The sequence below is a fragment of the Ailuropoda melanoleuca genome, chromosome 15 (genome assembly GCF_002007445.2).
Source record: "Ailuropoda melanoleuca isolate Jingjing chromosome 15, ASM200744v2, whole genome shotgun sequence".
Taxonomy (NCBI): Eukaryota; Metazoa; Chordata; class Mammalia; order Carnivora; family Ursidae; genus Ailuropoda; species Ailuropoda melanoleuca.
The window spans coordinates 80,334,009-80,345,249 of record NC_048232.1 but is presented as its reverse complement, the minus strand read 5'-3'; the positions used below and the strand labels follow the sequence as shown (position 1 = coordinate 80,345,249).

Genomic DNA, 11,241 nt, shown 5'->3' with positions numbered 1-11,241 from the left:
CATGCCCCCCTCACCGCCAATGCAGGGGTGGGTTTGATTGGTTTCCGGGTAATTCCCGCCTCTCCCCTAGTGCACACAAACTGATTGGTTCAGAAGTGGGCGTATGACTCAATTTGGGCCAACGAGATGCAAGGAGAGGTGCGGTGTGCAGAGAATTCTGGGAAATTCTTTCCTCTGCTGGGAGAGCTGGGAAGAATCCTTCTCTCCTGTTGTGTTGAGCGAGGAATGATGCAGTGCAGACCGCTCCTGGCGGAAAAGCTGGGACCGGAGGAATCGCAGATGCTGGGGCACAATCCGGGTTCTCCTTGACCTCACCGAGCTGCTCCAGCCACCTGGCCGGAAGCCACCGCCTCTGGACTTCTTATAACGCAAACCTGTGCAACTTTTCATGGTTTAAGACAAAGTCATCGTTAGCCAGTCCGGGTCCCCGGTAACAACAGGGGAAGGACCTGGGAATTGGATTCCCAGGGAAGAGCTCCCCCTCCCCCAGAGACGGGGTTCCAGTTTAGAGCGTCGTGTCTACCAGCTGATCCTGAAGCGCTTTACCTGGTGGGTCTCCAAGCCAGCAGCTCCCCCCACCCCGCTGGTCACTGGCGTGCATCCTCAGAACACGTCCCACTCATGGGTTGTTATTTCCTGTGTTCCAAACCACCCTTAAACCTAGAGGCTCGAAACGACAGTGATCATTTATTTGCTTGTGATTGTGCAATTTGGCTTAGTGTGGCTCATTTCTGCTCCATGTGGCATCTGCTGTGAGGACGACTGCTGCTCTCACATGCCTGGTACCCCAGCGGGGATGAGTGCCATAGCTGGGGGCTGCCTGAGCATCGCTGCCTGGGGGCTGCCTTTCCTTGTGGCTAGCTTGGGCTTCTTCTTGACGTGGTGACTACGTTTCAAGAAGCAGCTTTCCAAAGGGATAAGACTCTGGTGTGTAAGAGCTTATCACACCTTGCACTGGCTTGTTAATGTCCCTGTGGTCAAAGGGACATGTGCTCCAGCCCAGACTCGAGTCGTGGTAAGAGACTGCATAAGAGTATTACGATAGGTGGGACGGGTTCAGGGGGATTGACCACAGTAGCCTTCTACCACAGTGATCATCACACTTTGGAAAAATTGAAAGCAGATGGCTGTCAGGAGAAGGGGAACCACAGAAGGGAAAGACTCCTTTACGATAGGATTGGAGCAGGTTGAGTACAGGGAAGTGAGTTTGGCTTGATTTAATATTGATTGGGTACCTAATTACGTGCGAGATGCTGAGTTCGGCTCGACTTCTTTACTGGGTACGTAATTTCTACAAGGCACTGTTCTTGTGCTGGAAAACCAGACTTCATTTTTATTGAGTAGCTACTATCTGCTCATCACACCTTGCAGCTGAAAAAAACACGCCATCCTGAGTGTTGTAGCGATAGCAGACCTCACACTGTTCTGACCTAGAAATTATAATACGCCAGGTACATATGATTATATGTCAAATGCTTAACACACAAAACCTTTCACCCTGACACCAGTCCTCAGAGCTAATATCTTTATGAAGATGGGAAAACCAAGGCTTAGAGAAACCAAGTAAATTACCCAAACTCATACCAAAAGGAAGCTGGGATGGGAAGTCCAGAAATTTCTGACCAAAGCCATTGTCTACTCCACCAGACAATCACAGTATCATGTCAGCAAACACATACTGAGCACCACAAACACAGCCTTGTTAGGCACCGTGAAGGACAGTGATGTGAATCCAATACAGTCCTTGTCCTCAAGGACGTTCCAGTCTGCGGACGACGGACGTGGAAAAGGCTGGTGTTGGGGCTCAGACCAACATGCACTGTGCATCTGCCCTCTGAGCAGTACTGCCCAAGGAACTGGGAGTTCAGAGGTGAATAAAACATGGTGCCTGTCCTTCAAGAGGCACCATGTCCTTCTCTTCTGATGAAGAGACAGACACGTTAGCGTATGGATGCTCAGAAGTTTCACACATGCAGCGAGAAGTTCATCCAAGGCAGAGGAAGCCCAAAGGAGAACTTGGGACAGGCTGGGGCTGGTGGTGGTCACCGAGGCCTTCACAGAGGAGGCAGCTCTGGAGTCTTGGCACAGGAATGGGTACATTCAGGTGGACTGGAAGAGCCACGGCACTCGAGATAGAGGACACAATGTGAATAAAAAGCCAGCACAGTGTACTTGGCCACCCAGACAGCCCAGGGCTCTTGTTAAGCTTGGAGGGTAGGGCTTCTAAGGTGGGGCACAGAGATCGGCAGGAAAGACAGATGGAAACATCTGTGCCTGGATGGGCTGTGCCGTGGGAGAGCCCTACATGTGAGACCCAGCCCCTTCCTCCAGAAGCTCACAGCCTAGCCGGGACAGAAGCGTTCATGATGACCGAAGAAGCCAAAAGAAGAGTGGAGAGGATGTTTCACATCCCCAGTGATGAGGGAGACGCAAACTCGAACAAATTCCTTGGGTTGGCAAACACCGCAAAGCACGTGTAGGTAAGGTGGGACATAGGACCTCTCATACACTCCACGAATTGCGAATGCAGAAAAGCAAGGAAGAAGGACGCAAAATTGAAGTCTTATAACCTAGAAACTCCACTTCTGTGTAGCTTGGAGAAACTCTTACATGAAAAACCACACGAATGCCGTTCTGTGTGCGCCTACTCGTCTGCCAGCAGGAGAATGGACAGATGGGTAATCCACAGCAGGGGAAGGGAACAACCCAGGTTGCCAGATGCCAGCATAGAACGATCTCATGATACGTCACAGTGGGTTCTGGAAACGACAATCTGCAGATCGAGCCCTACAGTGTGAGCCCACACCATTTGTGCAACCTTTTTTTTTTTTTAAAGATTTTATTTATTTATTTGACACAGAGAGAGATAGCCAGCGAGAGAGGGAACACAAGCAGGAGGAGTGGGAGAAGAAGAAAGCAGGCTCCCAGCGAAGGAGCCTGATGTGGGGCTCGATCCCAGGACTCTGGGATCATGCCCTGAGCCGAAGGCAGACACAACGACTGAGCCACCCAGGCGCCCCTTGTGCAACCTTCAAAGGCACACACAGGGCCTCTCCATCGCTCATGGAGGCAGTGATGAGTAGCGGAGGTGGGTTGGAAGGAGGCAGACATTCAGTTTCACATTGTATTTATTTAGCTCTTTTCAGATGCTCTGTTTTCTGCAATTGCCAGAGAGTTGCCAAAAGGGGAGCTGATGTCACGTCAAGCCAACCATTTCAACTTTGACCTAAGTGAATGAATGTCACAGGGGTCATGACTTTGCCTCAGCTGAAGATTTGACCCCAAGCATGAAGGTGAACACTTTTAGGTTAAATATGGAATATTCTAGAGAGAGAGAAGCCATAATACAGGCAAAATAAAACATCCATAGATTTTTTTTTTAACTTAAGTCCTTTATCCCATTGGTGCTGTTTCCACACTGTTCCTTGTTCTTTGTGCTCCTGAAGTCCCTAGATGGTGGAATTCACAGTGATTCTTAAAAGTTTCAAAGAGGTACAGGGACCAGATCTTAAGTAGCATTAATTCACATGGTGGAAGAGTTATTCATCCTTTATGCAGTCCCGATTGCTCAGAGGGACTCAGAACCATCTTCATAATTTCTCTTATAATCAAGTACAACCTGAGGGGGAACCTAAAACAGCAACCTCTGACGCTCTACCAGAGCCAGTCCCCGGGCCTCACTTGGTCATTATCTTGGTCCAGCTCGCCGTCTGGTGGCAGCGTCTCTAAATTGCAGGCCGAGAACTTTGGCTTCACAAATCCAGGACATACCCATTAAGGGGCGGGGCGAAGGGGGGTACCTAGAGAGCATGGGGTAACATCTTTCTAACCATGCCATTTCTGCCCCCCCCCCATAGCTCTATTTAAGGAGGCCCAGTTGAGGGAGTTGATGTCTAATGTGGAAGTGAACAGTCCCTGTGGCCAGATTTGCAAATCCAACCGTCAGCGACGGTGCAGGCTGGCAGGCAGAGGCTTTCCCCTTTCTCCCTCCAGGAATCATGGCCTTTGAGCTGCAGTAAAAGCAGGGGAAAATCCAAATGCAGGTTTGTAGTTGAGAGGCAACAAGGGACTTTGCAGCCATAGGGGAAGAGCACCGGACTTCTCAGAGCCTGGCGCTCATGTCCGGCAGAGATCTTTGTCGGGATTACCTGAAAAAGTGCATGGCCAGGGCCTGGCACCGTGTACAGCCCTCTTACAGGTGTAATAAATGCTTGGCTGCAGGAAATACTGCTATATGCTAACAAGTTTTCTGTAAAAATTGTCTCATCGTCAAGTGAATTTCGGTGACGCTGGTTTAAATAACACTGAACAGATTTCTTTCATGCAAGACTTCTTAGAACCTGGAATACACTAAAATTCCTTGCGTCACTCCAAATTCTTGCATGTAGGGTTCCCTGTTTCCCATTGTGCCTGGCGCAGACAGAGCGAGCCACTGATACCTGCGACAAGAATAATGATTTTATTAAAATCTCAGGTTCAGAAGCCTGGGGAGTCAGGCCAGGAAGAGGAACCCTGTTTTTTTGGGGGGGGGGCGGTGAATGGGCTGATGTGTAAACCAAGATGCTTATTATCAAGGCTCCCGCAGAGCTACGGCTGTCGAAGGGCCTGGGCACCCCTTCCCTCTGGTCGACCCTGCAGGCAGCCCATCTGGGGAGAAGGAATCGGAGAAGGTGTGAGCCTGCCCTTGGGACAGGGGGATGAGTTTCATGTCTGATACCGTACCAGGCAGGTGGAGGGAGGGCTCGCCCAGCCTCCCGCTCACTGCCCTGTGCTGCTAGCTTCCCTGGTTTACCAGCAAAAGGGTGACCCGCCCAGGGGGGGTATTCACAATGGCCAGGAGGCAGGCCTGGGCCTCTCCTATTCCCAATCTCCTCCCAGTGGGCTGGTATTCACTGAGCACCTACTATGTGCTGGGTGCTTGCCCATGGGAGAAAGGGGGATGAGCTGTTCTGCTTAGAGGGCTCCCAGGCTGAGAGGTGATAATGGGGAACACAGATGAGCATATTACAAGGGAAAGAGAGGGTCAGGACAGAATGGGGGGAGAGGGTGCAGCACGGGGCTCTGGGGCCTCCGGGGCAGGCCTCCGGGATCTGAGATGTGCTGCCCGCTGTGGGCCACAGGAGGTTCGGGTGAATGTTGCTGGCGCTCTGGAGGAGGTCAGGGTCCTGGTGGGATAGAACATTCCAGATCTGAGGGAAGGAGATTTGTGCCTGCTGGCCTTGAGGTCAGAACCGAAGAGCTCTACCACCGCCTATGGGCTCCTGTAAAAAAAAACAAAAAAAACCCCGCCAAACCATGAGGCCCAAAATGGAGTCACTTAGGCCAAGTCACCAAGTTGGGGGGCGGGGTGCACTTAATACCTAACCTAACGCAGTTCCGGCTTCTCCCCGGAACTCTCCGTGCAGCACCAACGAGGTCATCTGTCACGGGGCCTCTCCATCCCCTGAAGGGAGATGAGGTCATCGGTGTGCCAGCTCTTCCCCTCAGGGAAAGTGACCTTGCCAGAACCCATCCTTTCTTTTCTGTTGCTAATTGCTCTGCCCTGTTTCTTCCTATAAAATCCTTCCATTTCATGCAGGAGTCTGAGCTCCCCTCTACCTGGGATGCTCCCCTGTCGGTGATTAGATCTTTAATTTACTCAGTTAAATTTTGTTTTTTAATGGGCCCCTGCTCATTCCCACAGCTCCTCCCCTCTGGGTCTGTAGGCGCTCAAGCCCCTGTGATTTAGAAGTTTCTTCCTTCAATTCATCCCCACCCTGGGCTCTTAAGGGGTTGCCCTTACATTTTGGTTTGCTCTTCAGTTGGGTCGGTTAACCCCTTAACCCAGGGTATCTCCCCCCTCCCCAGCCCCCTTGCAAATGTCCACCACAGAGAAGTTGAGTCCCTGTGGAGACTATCTCCCCAGACTGGAGGCTCGCACCCCAGGGTGGCCCCGTTAGGAATAGTAGGGAGCACCCCTGACAGCTCTACGTGCGTTAAGTCGGTCACAACTGCCCTGGGATGGAGCAGCAGAAGGCAAGCTGACACCCCGCACCTCACCAGCCCCCGCCCCCCCCACCCCCCGGCTCCCGGGTGGGACATATGTGTGACATTTCTCAGGCACTCCTGGCTGTGTAACCAAGGGGAGGAAAAATGAAATGGTTCACGGATAGAGATCACAGTCCTACAGGACAGGGGTCTCCATCAAAGGTCTTCATGATTTACAAGAAAAAAGCATTCTTTTTTTTTTTTTAAAGGTTTTTAAAAATTTATTTGAAAGACAGAGTGTGTGTGTGCTCTAGTGGGGGAAGGGGCAGAGGGAGAAGGAGAGGGAGAAGCAGACTCCCTGCTGAGCAGAGAGCCCGATCCCAGGACCCAGAGACCATGACCTGAGCCGAAGCCAGACGCTTCACCAACTGAGCCACCCAGGCGCCCCAAGAAAAGAAAGCATTCTTATCAATAGCCTAATTTTCAGAGACCTGTAGATTCAATTTCCTGGAGCCCTATCATCCCCCTCGTCTCCACACTGTGTGGGCAAACAGAGGCAGAAGGGAATGTCAATAAAACTAAATGTCTTTATAGCCTGCAGTCCACTGACAACTTGAGATAGGCCAAGTAGAACATTGCGGGGAAACTCCAGGAAACTTCAAGCTAATTCCTTACTGGGTGGGGGGACGAGGACACTTAGCTTGACAACAGCCTGGCCTCCAGGATCCTGAGAGCCTTCTTTAGCAGGTGAAAGCCCTTTTGGACACCTCCCTTCTTCCTTACCTCCCCCAACTCCCAAGTACAGAATCAGTCACCCCTCACATGTACAGTGCAGCTCTTTCTGCCCACAGGTCCTGTCCCCCTGCTTTAATAAAATCACTCTTTTGCACCAGATGTCTCAAGAATTCTTTCTTGGCCATCAGCTCCGGACCCCAACAACACTCTAAAACCACATCCCCTGCAACAAAGGTGCTCTTACTGTCACATTTTACAGATCAGGAACGAGGCACAGAGAAGTCCCGTGACTCGCCCAAGTTCACACGGTATTAGTGCTGGGGCTGGGATTTGTTTTTTTGTTTTGTTTTTTTTGACAGGGAGAGAGAGCCAGCAAGAGAGGGAACACGAGAGGGAGAGGAAGAAGCAGGCTCCCAGTGGAGCAGGGAGCCCGATGCGGGGCTTGATCCCAGGACTCTGGGATCATGCCCTGGGCTGAAGGCAGATGCTTAAAGACTGAGCCACCCAGGTGCCCCAGGGCTGGGATTTGAATCCAGGTGGTCTAACTCTCAAGTCCACGCCCTTAAGCACTAGGTTACAGCGTTCTGGGGAAGGGTAAACAGTGGTTTTATCCGGAATGAGTATGGGCAGGGGTGAGGCTTCCAGAATGTTTATATTCAGAGTTCAGAGGAGGAAGTTCACACAGAGATTTTCATTATTGCTGCTTGTCTCTAAATTCTTCCTCATAATGAAATGTTAGTGATCTTTTAAAGCTGGGGAAGGAGGAGGAAAAGCTGCAGGGCGTGTGACTTGAGTGAACGCCAGGCAAGGCCTGCAAGGAAAGCTAACCCGAGCAGTGTTTACCGGTGACCCTGCGCACAGGCGTCTCGGACTGAGAACCTTAAGTCTCTAGGCCATGTGCTCCCTCCCTAAAGAAAAGCGGGGGCACAGAGGCTGCAAAGTGCCGAGGGACCCCGTACCCTGTCATTTAACACATGGAGAAACTGAGGCACACAGCGGCGAGTAAAGTGGGATCTCAGTGACCTCGTGACTCTCGCTACCTCAGCTCACGGCTGGCAGGGCTGGGACTCGGGTCTCAGAGTCTCCCTCCAGGTGCCATCACAGAGCTGTGAGGCACCGGGCCAGTTACCTAAGCCTGCTCCCAGCCCGGGTTCCTGGCCTGCAATGCGATAGTCGGAGATCTCCGTCATAGGGCAGCTGGAAGGGCTGGAAGTGTCCCTGAGTGTGGGGCACAGAGTAGGGGCCCCATGAATGCTATTGTCTTATTATTTCCCACATGGGCCCTTGCTCCCCAGAAATCATTAAAAAAACAAAGAAGCAAAGAAAGGAGAAGCAGTGGGAAAGCAGAAAAGCTGAGAAGGGAGACGAAGGACGCCTATGCGGTCAGAAATCAGGCCCCCCCTTCTGGAGGGTGAACAAGACTTTGCAGGCAGGAGACAGAAAAACACATTACCCATAATGCAGCTGTGCTTGTCCACCGTCAGCTGGCTGAGCAGAGAGAAACTAAAAACAAACCACAAACCCACCTCTAGAACAGCCCCTGGGAGCAGAGCCCTAATGACTGGCCACCAGCCCTGGAGGAGGACTGCTCCCTGGAAGCAGACCCTGGGGCCAGGACCCCGTGAAGCCCTTGCTGGGAGATGCCTTAGGGGGGTGGGGAAGGGAGAGAGAAGGAAGCCAATAAAACGTACATTGTCTGGTAAACGCCTGCTCTGACCACTGGAAGAACTGAAATCCCCCAAGGAACTCTGGGAGCTGTGTGGCCCCTAGGCTTCCGAGTTATCCCATCGGAGGGTGCGGGGTGAGAGCTGCTCCCAAGACGCCAAGGAGAGCAGGGGCTCCCAAGACCCCAAGGAGAGCGGGGGCTCGCAGCCCTTGGAGAGCATCCCCTGGGAGGCCCCACAGGTGTGGCCAGAGGAAGTCAGATCAAGTGCCCAGATCAGGAAAGGGAGCGGGGATGTGGTGTCAAAGGTTGACAAAGCCAGACAGCAGTTAAAGAGGAGAAAATAGATTCTGAAAGGCAGAGTGAGGGTGTAGCAGGGAGGCAAGCCGGGCAAGTTACAAAGGGTTGGTCGGTGTCAGTGCCATCAGGCCAACTACATCTGCTGCCTGGCCGTTATGGAAGGTGGGATTCGTCCTCCCCCAGAGACTCGAGACAGAGCCTATCCTTCCAGACGACTGCATTTCAGAGGAATGGCTTTCAGCTCCTAGAGAAACATACTCCTGGGCCGGGGGGGGGGGTACCCAGAGAGGTCTCAAGGGGGCAAAGAAGGATTTGCAAGTCTAAGCTGCTCTTTGGAGTGAATGCTCTAAGCAAATGAGGCCAGGGACCTAGTGCCAGGTTTGGCTGGGACAAACTGGAAATGCTGGCAGCCGTGAGCTTTCTCAGGCAGGCCCTTCAGTGGGAGCCTGGGCTCATCCTAGGGACACAGGCTTTTGCAGCTGGAAGCCCGTGCTAGAGCTTGGTCAAGCCTCTCAGTTCAGGGCTTTGGACGGAGGCATTATGTGCTGAGACTTCGTTCACTCCTTGTGACACCTGTTACAGGTAACGTCAGGGAAGTAAGCCCGTTTGCCATATTCCCTGGCAGCCGCAACTAGAGACCCGAGGCTCCCGTGACCCAGAACACAAACACCTGTTTTATCTCACACACACAGAAACACACAAACACAGACACACCATCCGCAAAGATGCAGAAAATCACATAAGCAAATGTGCGCTCACATCGTACTCACGTTTGTACAGACAGGTGCATATGAACGCGGTGCCCAGGGCAAATGTCCACTGTGTCCACGCACACGCAGACGCACCACGTACAAAAGCAACGCTAACACACACATATCCAAATTCAAGTGTGCAAGCAGGGGTGGCTTCTTGGGGATGCAGCATATGCTCAGAAGGACCCCACACCTGTTTGGTGTCCCCACGGTTCTGGTTTTGAAATGCTTAATAATGCACACACAGGTGTTCTCTCTCTCATTCTGCTTTGCTCTGTCCTCCTCTCTTGTCTTTTCACAGGAAGTTCCCACGAAGTTCCATCTTCAGCCCTGAAACCAGATTTCTTAAAATGAAAACTGAAAACTGCAGCTGGAGGGGCTGCCCCCTCAGATCGGGCTTGGAGTCATGTCCGCCATCGACCTCTAGGTGGCAGCACCGAGNGGGGGGGGGGCGGGGGGGGGGGAGACACAAGGAAGTGGGTGTCACTGGGGCACTCCCGGAATCTACCCTCTTCCAGAAAGCATGGAGATTTCCCGAAGCAACAGAGTCTCCTAGGGATTTTCCAATCCATTTTTTTTGTGCCTGTGTTTTCTTCCAATTCATTTTTTCCCATTCATTTTAAATATATTTCCTTTTTAGTTGTTTCTGAAAATTGTCTGATGACAAATGCAGCACGTTTTATTACCGAAAAATAGCACACACACACAAAAGTAAAAATCACCCATAAGCTGACATCTTTTGGTTCTTTCTCTTAAGGCTGTGGAAGGAAGTGACAATACCTCTCCCTGTCTGGTAACTTGGCACATGCCCTTCCGGACACTTTTCCCTATCTAAGCCCCTACCTGTCTTTCTTTCTTTCTTTTTCTTTCTTTCTTTCTTTCTTTCTTTCTTTCTTTCTTTCTTTCTTTCTTTCCTTTCTTTTTTTAAAGATGTATTTATTTATTTGAGAGGGGGAGGAGCAGAGAGAGAAGGAGAGAGAGAGAATCTCAAGCAGACTCCCTGCTGAGCCTGGAGCCTGACGCGGGGCTTGATCTCACGACCATGAGCATGACCAGAGCTGAAAAGAAGACACCCAACCCACTGAGCCACCCAGGCGCCCCTACCTATAGTTCTTACCTCCATGTATAAGCACACATATAAGTGTTTTATTTTCCCCCTAAATACACATATTCTGCCCACATTCTTCAACTTCCTTTTCACTTAATGTGACGCCTTTACACATTCGGGTCATATTGCTAAGTCTGGCTTCAGCATAATGCAGGCGGTGGGGAAATTGAAGGGTCTGCTCTCAGCAGGTGCACCCACGGGGCTGCTTTATGCTTTCCCATTATGGCCTCCTCACCAAGCTACATGGACTCTCCCCTTCTCATCCCTTCATGACATCTTGGGCAAGTTCCCCAGCTTTCTGAGCGCTGTCCGTTATCTTAAAAGTCCACTCCCGCTCAGTCTCATCGTTCCTCCCCTAAGACTCGAACCCTTGCGGAGAGAGCCAGCAAAGGAGGGTCTTGGTCACTTGGTTCCCCTCACTCCTCTCCTGCATGCTTCCAGCTCCTCTGCTGTCTTAGGGAGGGAGGGCTGGAGAAGGGCTCCAGCTTTCCTGGAGCCACTGTGGACAAACAGCCTCTGGAACTTGCTGCTGCTTCTCTGGCCAGCTCTGACCAGCTGTCGGGGCCCTCTCTTGGGTTCTGGCTGCCTTCCTCAGAGTCCAGTGGAATGTCATCCATCAGATGGGGGAGTATAGGCAGCCCCTCTGCTCCTACCACCAGACCCACCATCACCTCCAGTTTTCTTTCCTCCTTGTTAGATGTTCAGAAGGCAGAACT

The 11,241-nt window shown here is 51.6% G+C and overlaps 1 long non-coding RNA gene across 1 annotated transcript; it reads right to left on the bottom strand.

The window, feature by feature from the left end:
* Positions 1–3,384: 3,384 nt before the first annotated feature.
* On the bottom strand, positions 3,385–9,692 carry LOC117796482. The gene is made up of 2 exons (XR_004621032.1): positions 9,436–9,692; positions 3,385–5,261 (listed from the first exon to the last, which is right to left on the bottom strand). It is a non-coding gene; the product is annotated as an uncharacterized LOC117796482 (long non-coding RNA).
* Between the last annotated feature and the right edge of the window lie 1,549 nt (positions 9,693–11,241).